Consider the following 12608-nt stretch of genomic DNA (forward strand, 5'->3'; position numbering starts at 1 on the left):
GATAGGGCAGCCGGGCAGCAGCCCCAATGCCGATCCCTGCCGCACAGGGCTGGTGGACAGCCCCGGACCCCTACTGCGTAGGGCTGGACCCCCGCTGCACAGGGCCGGCTGGCACCCCTGGACTCTCGCAGAGCCGGGAATTTGGCAGCCTGACCCCACGGGGCTGGCGGGCAGCCCCAACCCTGACCCAGCCCTGCTGGATGGTGGGGTCCCCTGACCCCTGGTGGTCTTTAGCACACAGCTGGGCTGTAGCTGTGTGCTAATTGGGGTACATGCACCCTCAGGGTGAGAACTGCTGCATCGGGGGCGGAGAGAAACTTTGTAGGGAACTATGGTATAGTGATCAATACACATTCAGAGCCTGAACTATGTATTTCTGACTCTTCCACTGTATCCCAGTGTGAGAGCATGAACTTCCCCGTGCCTCAGTTAACCCCTGAGGCACATATACATAAAATATGTAATACCACCTCTGTCCCAATTAAGTAGTGTAGATTGAGGCTTAATTAACCTTGCCCTAAAGCTGCAACTATGCTGAAAGTTTTGAAAGGATAACTCTTTCCTTTCATTAATAAACAACACCTTTTCTAAAGAGATATTTAAAGGGACACCATTAACTTGTATTCTAGTCAACATTTTTTGATGTTAATCCTCTGTGGAGTACATTTTGTGACTATACAGGGGAAGCCATAAAAAGCAGCTTTATCCATGCACAATGTACTGTCAAATATACAGAGTAAACCAAACAATTGAAACAAATATTTTTCTCACTGCTAATTTTGAAAGCGCTGTAATCCTAAATGTTGCTTGTAATTATAGTAGTCGAAAACTTCATCCATTTTAAATTGATGTTCTTTTAATCTTCCTGCCTGCAACCTACACTCTTTCATGCAACTTTGGAGTCTGCCACTGACATCAATAGCAGTATGAGAGAGCCTTTAAAAAAGGAACTAATTATCTTAACTGGGGGGGGGCGGAGAAACTTCACAAGATGTTGATTTTCATCTAAACATACAAGATTCATGAATACATTTCCGGAGCTGCCTCTTCTTGTTTTTCAGAGATTTTGATACATTTAATGGATTTTTTTAAAAAAAACCCAAAACTGTAAAATGGTTTCATTTTGTTATAAAAATTGAGCTATAATCAGATTGCCTAGTCAGCACAAATCTATTTCTAAGTGCAATTCATCACACTTCCTGCAGCCTAATGGAGCTCTCGTTAACGTTAAATGTAATTGGTACTAATCCACCTAAGTTGAGGGAAATCATATGATATACTGTACAAATGATTAACCCATTTTACAGTTTCCCCTTCTTGAATGACACATTTTGCTTGGGTATTTCAGTGAGACATTTAATATCTAATTAACTTTAATTCTCTCTTTTTCCAACTTGAGACTTTGCCCCTGTATTTCATCTGATAAAAATGATTCTTGGCATAACTGTGATGGGCACTACAGAAATAGTTAAAACTAACTGTTATCAAGGCAGGCATGTTCAAAATGTACTTAATATCCATCTTGCATAGACTTCTTCTGTGAATAAGTAATATTTAGAGAGACCCTTTGAGCCTTCAGGATTTCAAATGTACACACATTTATTATGCCAGAGCCAAAGCTCTGGTACAGTTAAGGTTACGTATAACTATATACACACAAATCTGGGGGCCACTTAGAAAATTCAAGGCTATTACTATGCCACATATCAGGGCAAACCAGAATTTCATGGTGATGGCCAGGGTAGAACTCAGACCCGCCCTGCTCCAAAACATAAGACTTTAACAATTGAGTTACTGAAGAAACTCATTTATCTGACAGCAAATATAGGGCCTATGACACACAGTTGAATGGCTATCAGTCTCTCAGGAAAAGTGCTGCTACATACACACTCTAGCTGCCCAAAGCACCACTGGAGTGAAGCCGCCAGGGCAGAAGGCCACCCCCAGTACAACAGGGGAGAGGGCAATTTTGACCACAGACACAGGAACCACCCCAAGCTCTTACAAGATACACCACAGGGACTTTTCATGTCTGTGCATGGCCAATATCATAGGCACTCTCCTGAAACACCTGGCTCAGACTTGAAGGAGGCTATAACTCAGCTGGTCAGTCTGAAAAGGGGCTAGGAGGGACCTCACCTTCCCTTCCCAGGAGGGGCAGATCTGAATCCCCACAGAGGGATCCTCCCCTCCCCTTCAAAGCCAGAGCTAACATATGCTACCCAGGCAGTGGCCAGGGGCTGTCCACCGACTACCAGAGAGCTGCCGTTTATCCCTCAGCCATAACCATGTTGCCTTGTTGGATTTCGCCTGTCATGTGATCCACTGCCTCATCAGCTGAGGGGGCAGTGAGCAGGTGTCTGCCTGCTCCCAGGCTGCAGAGGGGCCAGGCTCGTGTGGATGGGGTGCCCCCTGGCTGCTCGCAGGGCTATATGTGGAGAGTCCAGTCGTGCCTGCTGCAGGGATTCCTCCCTCGCACCCACAGTCCCAGTGGGCAGGGGTTGGGGGCCGGGGGTGGAGAGGAGCCCTCAGCCAGCTGATCAGGGGGCTGGGGGTGGAGAGAAACTGGTGAGCAGGTGGGGCCTCAGGGTGGAGTGCAGGTACTTTAGTAGTTGTCTTATCCTCATTTCCACATCGGGCAAGGGGGGAAATGTATTGGTGGGAACAGTCAGCCAGTCAGGAAATAGGATTTCAGCTATTTCTACACTACAAAGATAAGTTGATTTCAGTTAAATAGATGATCATTCACCGCTGTAATTAAACCTCTTTTGCATGTCCACACGACGGTCCTTGTGACGGCAGAATGCATACATCACAGGTGGGCAAACTTTTTGGCCTGAGGGCCACATTGGGGTTGCAAAACTGTATGGAGGGCCGGATAGGGAAGGCTGTGCCTCCCCAAAAAGTCTGGCCCCATCCCCTATCCGACCCCTCCCACTTCCCACCCCCTGACTGCCTCCCTCAGAAGTTCCGACACATCCAACCCCCCTGCTCCTTGTCCCCTGACTACCCCCTCCCAGGACCCCCCATCCCTTCGGACCCCCCCCGCTCCCTGTCCCTGACTGCCTCGCCCCCTATCCACACCCCCGCCCCCTGCCAGGCCCCTGGGACTCCCATGCCTTTCCAACCCTTCCATTCCCCGTCCCTTGACCACCACCCCAGAACCTCTGCCCCATCCAACCACCCCCTGACAGGCCCCCCGGGACTCCCACACCTATCCAACCACCCCCTGTCCCCTGACTGCCCCCCGGGACCCAACAGCCCTGGCCCCTGGCCCCCTTACCAAGCTGCTCTGAGCAGCATGTCTGGCAGCCATGCCGCCGGGCCAGAGCCAGACATGCTGCTGCGCTGCCCTGAAGGAGTTTGCAGCCCCACTGCCCAAAGTGCTGCCCACGCGGTGGCATGGCTGTGGGGAATGGGGGACAGCAGGGGAGGGGCTGGGGGGCTAGGCTCCCTGGCGGGGAGTTCAAAGGCCAGGCAGGATGGTCCTGCAGGCCAGATGTGGCCCACAGACCGTAGTTTGCCCACCTCTGGCGTACAGAGTGGGTGCTATTGCATCGACAGAGAAAGCAGTGCACTGTGGGTAGCTCTTCCTCTGTGCAACTCACCACCATCTGTCACTGGGTGCTCTGGGAAGGGATTGTAGTGCTTCATGGGGGCGGGCTCACCATCCCATGATGCAGTTTCCTCTGTCCCATCATTCCGACTACATTTTCAACAGTCCCTGTAACCTGTGCACTTGCCATCTCAGTCAGAAAGCATGGATCCTGAACTGCTCTCCAATCTTCTGATGAGCGTTATGAACACAGAGTGGCTGATCTTGCAGTATTTCATGAGCGGTGAATCTGATAATGACACCATGGTGTCTGCCCTGCTGTGTGCCATGGAAAGAAACAATTCTGGATTGCTATTGGCATTCATGGAGCAGCTGCACATGGTGGACCATTGGTATGGAGCTTGGGAAACTAGCAGTAATAGGATCACATCATGATGCAGGTTTGGGATGACGAGAAGTGGCTGTAGAACTTTCAGATGCACAAATCCACCTCTGGGAACTGTGTGCGGAGATTGGCACTGCCCTCCAGCACAAGGACACTGAAATAAAAGCTGCCCTCATGGTGGAGAAGGGAGTGGTGATTGCTTTGTGAAAGCTGGCAACTCCAGACTGCTACCGATCAGTCAAGAATCAGTTTGGAGTTGGGAAGTCTACTGTGTCAGCTGCAGTGATGCAAGTGTGCAGAGCCATTAACCTCCTGCTGCAAAGGACTGTGACTCTGGGCAATGTGCAGGAAATAGCGGATGGCTTTGTGGCAATGGGATTCCCTAACTGCAGCAGGATGATTGACGGCATGCATATCCCCCCATTTTGGCCCCAGACCACCTTGCAATTGAGTACATGAACAGAAAGGACTTCTTTTCTATGTCAATTGTGATCCTGGGAGACCCAGCCTACCCCTTGCTCCCATTGCTTATGAAGCCTCACACCAGAAACCTTAACTGCAGCAAGGAGCGCTTCAACAACAGGTTCAGCAGGTGCAGAATGACTGTTGAATGTGCCTTTGGCAGATTAAAGGGTTGCTGGTGCTGCCTTTTTGCCACGTTAGACCTCAATGAGGAAAATATTCCCATGGTCATAGCAGCCTTCTGTGCTCTGCATAACATTTGTGAAACTAAGGGAGAGACGTTTCTGCAAGGGTGGAGCATTACAGTGGATCCTCTGGCAGCTGCTTTTGAGCAGCCAGATAGCAGGGCTGTTGGGGAGCTTCAACAGGGAGCTCCTTCATATCAGGGAGGTTTTGAAGGAACATTTTGACAAAGAGCCCCAGTAATATGCCTTTCTGTAATACACTGAGCAGGCACTTCTGTCTTGCATTGTAGCATGACCCCTGTAATGATTGCTGTGTTTGTGTTAATTGTACTCTGCAAATGCACAGATTGCCACTGTGTATGAATTTCAGCAGCAACCATTGTATGTAGGAGACAAATAAAAATTCATTTTCTTTCTATACATACATTTTTATGTATACAGCTATACAAACATTTCTATTTCCTACCAGGGACATGACAATGAAGAGCACTCTTTGAAATGAGGTCTTCCAACAGGATGTATGTTCAGGTGTCATCATGAAACATGTCCCTAGGGTTGGAGTGCATGGGGTAATGTGACAGCCTGGGAACACATGAGGAATGTGTGTGGGGAGGGCATGGAAGGCAGTTCTGTATGGGCTGCAGGGGAGGCGAACATGGATCTGCAGCACAATCAGGGACCTCAGTATGTCTGTTTGGTCCTCAATCAGCTGTATCTTCCGCTCCTGCCTGTTTCTTCTCCTGGCTATCCATTCTCAGTTTTTCATTGACAGCCTCTCTCCATGCTCTCTGCTCGCTATCAGCAGCATCAGATGATTGCAGCACCTCCCTGAACATGTCTTCCTTACTCCTCCTGGTTCATCTCCTTGTCAGACAGAGCTGTTCAGCCAGTGTGCAGGATGAGACCCTTAAGGGCAAATCTACAGAAGCTAAAGAAAGAGAAACTATTGTGACTGCACTCATAGCTTTGATTCATACAAGTTACACACACCACTTTCTCACTTTCTCTTGGCAGGCACACAGCTCAGCGAGAGTCCTAACCATTGTGAGTTTGGCCCAGGGGGAAGGGGCAAGATGGGACAAAAGGTTGACGCTGTTCAGAGGGGGATCACTACAAATGCCTAGGGACCTGTGACGGAGCATGCATGCCCTGCACTGGGACTGCGGGGGTTAACCCCTCACTGTGGGATGAGGAAGGAACGGTCCTACTGGGTATGCTCAAAGTGCAACACCAGTATAAGAGGGAGCACCCGGCTCAGTCTGGGTGGACTGCTGTAGGGGAAGAAGGTGTGCTGCTGGCCCCTGCTGAAGGGCTGCAGGCACTCCATGACGCGGAGGCCAGCCAGCTGACAGCAACCCTAAACCCCTAGGTGCTGGATGCAACTGAGGGAGAAGGAACCAAGAGAACTAGGAAGCCACGAGATGCAGAGAAGCGGGAAGGAAGTAACCCAGGGAGACTTTACGGGGAGTTGGTTGGACAGCCAGAGGCTAGCGCTGCGTGTTTCGGCCAGATCCCTGCCGAGCTGGTGGCAGGCAACCCACCACCAACAGAGCCCTGGCTTTGGACCTGGTGGAGAAGGAGGGCCCATGTCCCCCTATCCTGGCCCCCGCCTCCCGTGAGGTGGCAGCCCCTTCTGACAGTGACTGACTCCAGCCGATAGGCCGCACAGCCCCGAGCCTGGGGGAAGCCATGGACTCCAGCCGCTAGGCCACACAGCCCCGAGCCTGGGGGCAGCCATGGACTCCAGCCGCTAGGCCGCACAGCCCCAAGCCTGGGGGTGCGTAGGCGTGACTGTGGGCCTGACCTGCAACAGGACCCTATTCTGAATACTGGCCCCATTTTCAACAGGCAGGGATGAGAAAAGCTGATATCTCACTCTTGAGGATAACCTGCATGCATGTGGCTGCAGACTGTGTGCTGCTAACCTGTGTGCTGCTTTGGTGCCTGCAGAAGTAACTGCCAATTGGTGGGGCAAAGTTTCCTACGACAGGGGAAGAAACAAGGCAGCCCTCCCAACGAACCTTCAGCAGAGGATTGTGAAGTATTTCCAGGACTGTTTCCTAGAGATCTCTATGGATGATTCCCAAGACATCCCTGTATGCATCAACAAACTTTTCCACAGGGCCCCCTCTGCCTAGCTGCACAGGGGAATGAGAAGTAGATGCAAACAGTGCTAATGTTGGTTATTTCTATCCCTCTTCTACCCTGAGGGAGAAAAAAGACCTCTATCTCATGTCTCCCTGCAGTATCAAAGCACAATGAGTAGTTACAGGAGCTCCCCTTTCCTGCATCAGGAGCACCAGAGTTGGACTGCTGGGACTGGCTAGACCCCTCCAGAGTTGAAAAGAGGTCCTGGCTTGCCATGCCAATGGATGACCCTGTTGCTTGTCCTCCATCCTCCTCCAGCGCCTCTTCCTCATCCACCACTTCGTCCTTGAGGTTCACTCCACTGGATGCTACCTCCTTCCCCCCAAAAGTATCTATGGTGCTCTTGGCAGTGGAGGTGTGCTTGCCACCAAGGGTGGTGTGCAGTTGCTTGTAGAAGTGGCATGAAAGGCATGATAGGTAAGAAAGTTCCACAGACCCAGCAGATCCAACAACTCCGGTGTACTCCAGGCAGGAACATGTTTGCTGTGTGGGAGCTGGCATTGTCAACTGGACATAGGATGTGAGCTCTGGAGGCTCAGCAAACAGAAAGAGGAATTCCAAAAATTCCTGGGGCTTTAAAGGGGGAGGGGCACATGCATGTGTACCTGGCTGTAGGTCAGCAAAGTTTAAATTGGTGACCAGAGTGGTCATGATGGACATTGTGGGACACCTCCTGGAGGCCACTTAGGGTGACATAAGCAACGCAGTGTCTACACGGACACTGTGTCACTCTAACTTTGTCACAAAAAGCTCTATGACTCTTATCCAGGTAGTTTTATTACAATGGCGTAGCAGAAGAGTTAAATCAGTGGGATGAGCATTGCAGTGTGTACACCTCCACTGTTTTGTTGATGAGAGCTGACTTTTGTCAACAAAACTGTGTACTGTAGACATGGCCTTAGCTATTATCAGTTTGCTAGCACCGAAAACAACTGTAAAAGGCTTACAGCTTATAAACCAATGGGCTCTAAATAATCATTGTTGTGGAAGTCTAACAGCCATTCAGTTAGGCAATAATTGAGAACTGATTCAATATAAGGAAATTAATTGGAAACAGAGGAATATATGAGAAATTATTCTTTCTTTTACAAGAAATTCTGCAGAATTAAAATCAAAAGCAGCTACTCATACAGTAATGGATGAAATTCAGAAACCTGAATCACTCATGAACCTCTCATTAACAATTCATCACAATATTGTGAACAGAATATGCCAGTGGAGTGTCTGGACACTGGACTTATCCCACATCTTTGCCTAACTTTCCCTTTTACTCTTCTCTTTTTTTCTATCTGTTTTGCTCGGTGCCCTCTCTAAACTCTGTAAAAAGACTCCATATATCTTGGAAGATGTATGAAAAACAAGCTGAGGCTACAAACTATTTTGATAACACATTCAACACAGACACTATGATATGTCAGCTTCTCTTCTATGGATTGTTTTCCCTGATCAAGTTGCCACAAACACTATTTTTAATCTTTATTTTGTCACTTCTTCAAGTAGATGAATAACAGATTTCCTCCCAATGAAGGGAGGAAAAACCCTTTTGAAGCCTAAACAGTACAGTAAGAAAACCTGTTTCACAAAATTGCAGACAGCCTTCACAAAGGAAGTGACAGATTTGGATTCTTTATTCCTTTACAGCTTCAAATGGTAAAGCCCTCATTAAGAGTAACATTTCCATGGTTGTATATTCCTCTCCTTAACTCAGATCTTAAGTATGCTTCCTAAATCTGGTAATCTTGGAGTCTTGACTTTGTCCTCCCACATCTCCTTGTTTACTCCTATGTCCCCTTTGCTTATTAACACTTGTAAAATATTGAGTGACTACTACATCTGTTTATCAGTGCAGCCTGCTCCAACCCTGTCCTCCCAACATACACCGGTCCTCCTGTGTGCTCCTGGAAGATTAGGGAAGGAGCAGTCTTTGTGATCCTGTACAAATCTGTTTTACATCTAGCAGATACAGTAAATACCAGTGTGAAGTCTCTGGGTTTTGGTTAATACACTAATGGTACGTCTACACTAGCAATTGTAAATATGTCCATATGTGAACTTGTGCCATTATCCATATGTAAACCCCTGAAGCATGTCTCAAGGTGAGTAAAGGGCAAGTCCTGTACCAGTCAGTTTGCAGTTTAGATGGTGGGTAAGAGGCAGGTCTCAAGTATTAATAGTCCTCCACCCCCATAACCACAACTTACTGAATCCTTTTCTCTTTGACCCTTACCCAATCTATAAAGGTCTCTGTCCCCTTGTTTTCACCAGTGGAAGCATGCTGCATTGTCCACATCTATACAGATCAATACAGGTGACAATGGTCACAGCTCTGACAGCAGCCACTTGGCCTGCTGAGCATACCTTGGTAACTATCAGTGTCTGAGAGGAATACTCTTATCCTCCTTGATTTTTTGGCCAGAGCAGTAGAAACGTTCACCCATACTGGGACATTTCATAGAGGCTGCAGGAGGCAGGTGTTCTGGCCCAGGACCTGGAACAGATTAAGCACTTGAAGAAGGCCATTCAAGATGTTACCTCTGTTAACACATGTGTAGTTATAGAACAAGAAGGGGCGGAGGATTAGTGGGTTACATATTGTTATAATAAGCTATAAATTCAGTGTCTTTATTAAGACCACGATTTTTAGTGTCTAGCAGTTATAAATTTAAGCTCCCAGGCTTGTCTTTTGAAAATGTTATGCAGGTTTCCTGTGAGGATGAGGACTGATAAGTCAGATATAGAGTGATTTCTCTGTGAAAAGTGCTCATCCCCCGGGCGATAGGGTGTTTTTGTCTTTTATCATTTCCTGCATGAATTCATTTGAGAGTGTAGCAATTGTCAGATTTCACCCACATAGTTATTATTGGGGCATGTACTGCAGTGGATATTACACCACATGTTGTGACAGATATGTGTATGACCCATGGATCTTCAAAGGTGTCTTGTAGGGGTGGTTATCATTGTAGCAATGGAGATATGTCTGCAGATTTTGCATCTGTTGTTCTAGGAGGGTCTGGTGCTGCTTTGAATTGGTGTCTCCTGATCTGTGGGGAGCTTGCTCCTGATGATGAGCTTGGAGAGGTTGAGGATTGTTTGAGGCCAGAAGAAGGGGTTTAGGAAAAATTTATTTCAGGATGGGGTCCCCCTGGAATATGGGTTGTAGTTGTTTGATGATACCCAATGTGGGTTCCAGTGTGCTGTGGTGATGACAACTAGAGGTGTGCAGTCAGAGGGGGTTTTATTTCTGTATTGAAGCAGGTTCTCTTCAGGTATTTGGATGTTCCATTTCATGGTGCAATCTTCTTCTCTGGTGGCATGTCCTTTTTTGGTGAAGGTGGTTTTAACTGTGTTAAGGTACATATCGCAGACTATTTCCTTGGAGCATATTCTGAGGCATCTTGTGGCATGTTTGATGTGGTAACTGGATCTACAAAAGTAGAGGTGATGATCTGTGGGTTTCTTGTATGTAGTTGTTTACAGGATTCCATTGTTGAAGTTAATCATGGTGTTCAGGAAGTTGATACTAGTGTGAGAGTTCCAGAGAGAGTTTAATGGACAGGTGGTGGCTGTTGAAGTTGTGGTGAAAATCTGAGGGACTTTAAATCATCTGTCCAGGCGATGAAAATATCAATCAATATATCTCAGGTATATCATTGGTTTTGTGGTGCATTTGTCCAGAAATTGTTCTTTGAGGTGGCCCATGAAGAGGATGGCATATTGGGGAGCCATCCTAGTATCCCTGGCTGTTCCCATGAGTTGGACAAAGTGTGTGTTATTGAATATAAAATTGCTATGAGGATGAAATGGGTGAGTTTGGTGATGTGGTTAGGGTCAATATCTGAGGGTTGTCCATTGTCCTGTAAATATTTGAGGCAGACAGCTATGCCATCATCATGAACGATGTTGGTGTACAGGGAAGTGACATCCACGGTGGCAGGGATGGTGTTTTGAGGGAGGTTGTTAATGTTGTGGAGTAAGTTCATTGTGTCCTGGAGGAAACTGGCCCTTTGTGCGGTGAGTGGTTTGAGGATGGTTTCTATGAGTCCCGATATTCCTTCACTAAGAGTGCCATGGGCAGACAAGACGGGTATGCCTGGGCTCTTTTGTTTATCTTGGGAAGCATGTAGAAGGTCTCTGTGGTGGGTTCGTGGATGAATGAGTTTATAGAGTTTCTCTTGGAGTTCTTTGGGGAAGGATTTGATAACATCCTTAAATTCCTGGGTAAATTGTAGTGTGGGGTCTTGAGTTCTTTATAGACTCAGAGTTGTCAGTTAATGTACTCATCATGGTTGAGACTATGGTGGAGCCCCCTTTGTCTGCTGGTTTGACACTATATGGTGATTTCAGGAACTGTATAGCTGTCCTCTTTGCAGTGGAAAGAGAAATCATGGTGGATGTGATGTTTGTTAAGGATTTCACTATCAATTCTTTTTCAGAAGCAATCAATGTAATGATCAAGAGTGTGGTTTCATTCACTCTGTGGTGTCAGATGATTCTTTTTTCTTGTGATTGTTGGCGGGGACATAGTAACTGTGAGTGGTATCATCATTGCTGTTAAAGAGAATTATTTCACAACAATGACGATACCACTCACATGGAAGCTAGACAATAACAATCATGGTCTTAATAAAGACATGGGATTTATGGCTTATTGCAAGTATCTCTAATCCACTTTCTTGTCCTATACTATGTGGGGGACGGGAGGGGAGGAAAAAGATGTGCAAGGACTGCATGGTGCAAGGACTGCATGGTGCAAACGCAGTCCAGTGGACACTGCTATTTAAAAGATTTCAATCTCATACATATGAGCACCTGAAGTGGGATCCATTTGGACAAAAGCTGTACAGTTTGGGTGGGATTGTTTGTTCTATTGACCTAGAAATTTGTGGCTGAGTCCGGCAAGTGATATCACATAGAAATGGCGTACGTTTTCATTGCAATCCACTTTTTAGTTTCAGTACTTTATGGAGAAAGGCGCGCTTACAGCTTTGGCTGAGAGGGTAGCAGGAGATGCAGCATTCTGTCCCCAGGGTAAGAGGGCCCTGTATGTGCAGTGCTTACACAAACGGCAGCAGAGTTTCTATTGCGGGTTTGCCCTGATCAGTACAAACAGCCACCAAGTTCCCCTAGACCCTAATAGTCCCACCCTTCCCTTCCCCACAGGACTCCAGTCCCGCACTCCTCCAGCCCCCATTCCCAACCATGGTTGCCAATTCTGAGGTACAAAAAGGCCGGACCTCCGCCTTTTGAAGTCCAGAAATCTGGTCCTCCACCCCCGACCCCATCCGCTACCCCTTGGGTAGCGCCTCCCCACCGCGCCCCCGGGAGCGGGTTACCAAGCCCTACGTCGTCCTGCTCCGGGCACTGGCCTGGCCAAGCAGGATACCGTGCCTGGCGGCTCCACCGCATTCCCGCTGGCGGGGACCCCCACAGGCAGGACCTGGGCGGCGGTGACTGAGCCACGCCCCACCCGCTGCTCCGAAGCCGCCTCGTCCCCCTGCCACTAAGGGGAGGGGGGAGTGAGCGGGGCCTCCCCACCACCAGCCCCGCACTGCTCTGCTCCGCTCCGCTCCGCTTCGCCCCACGCCCCTCAGCGCCGCCTCCCGCCTCCCCCGCCACATCCGCGAGCCCCGCCAATGAGCTGTGTCCACGGGGCAGCCGCTCAGACACGCAGCTGCCCAACACGCTGCCTGCTCCAAGAGGCAGGGTTGGACGCCCTGAGCTGTCACGCTGTTGCTCGCGGGGTCGCGGCGGGGTCCCCTGAGAGGTCGATTCCCGCTTTGCGCGCGTCTGACAACAAACGGCGAGGCAGCTTTACGCACCCTTCCCAGAGGGCCTCACTCCGCGGGCCGCTTGCGACGGTGGCATTCTGGGA

General features: G+C 48.6%; 1 long non-coding RNA gene across 2 annotated transcripts; it reads right to left on the reverse strand.

The window, feature by feature from the left end:
- Positions 1 to 4995: 4995 nt before the first annotated feature.
- LOC125636733 (uncharacterized) lies at positions 4996 to 12319 on the reverse strand. 2 transcript variants are annotated; one of them, XR_007356699.2, is made up of 3 exons: positions 12070 to 12315; positions 9095 to 9224; positions 4996 to 5516 (listed from the first exon to the last, which is right to left on the reverse strand). It is a non-coding gene; the product is annotated as an uncharacterized LOC125636733 (long non-coding RNA). The 2 variants fall into 2 exon arrangements; XR_012668377.1 differs by lacking the exon at positions 9095 to 9224 and having other exon boundaries at positions 12080 to 12319.
- Between the last annotated feature and the right edge of the window lie 289 nt (positions 12320 to 12608).

This window comes from Caretta caretta, chromosome 5 (genome assembly GCF_965140235.1).
Source record: "Caretta caretta isolate rCarCar2 chromosome 5, rCarCar1.hap1, whole genome shotgun sequence".
Classification (NCBI taxonomy): domain Eukaryota; kingdom Metazoa; phylum Chordata; order Testudines; family Cheloniidae; genus Caretta; species Caretta caretta.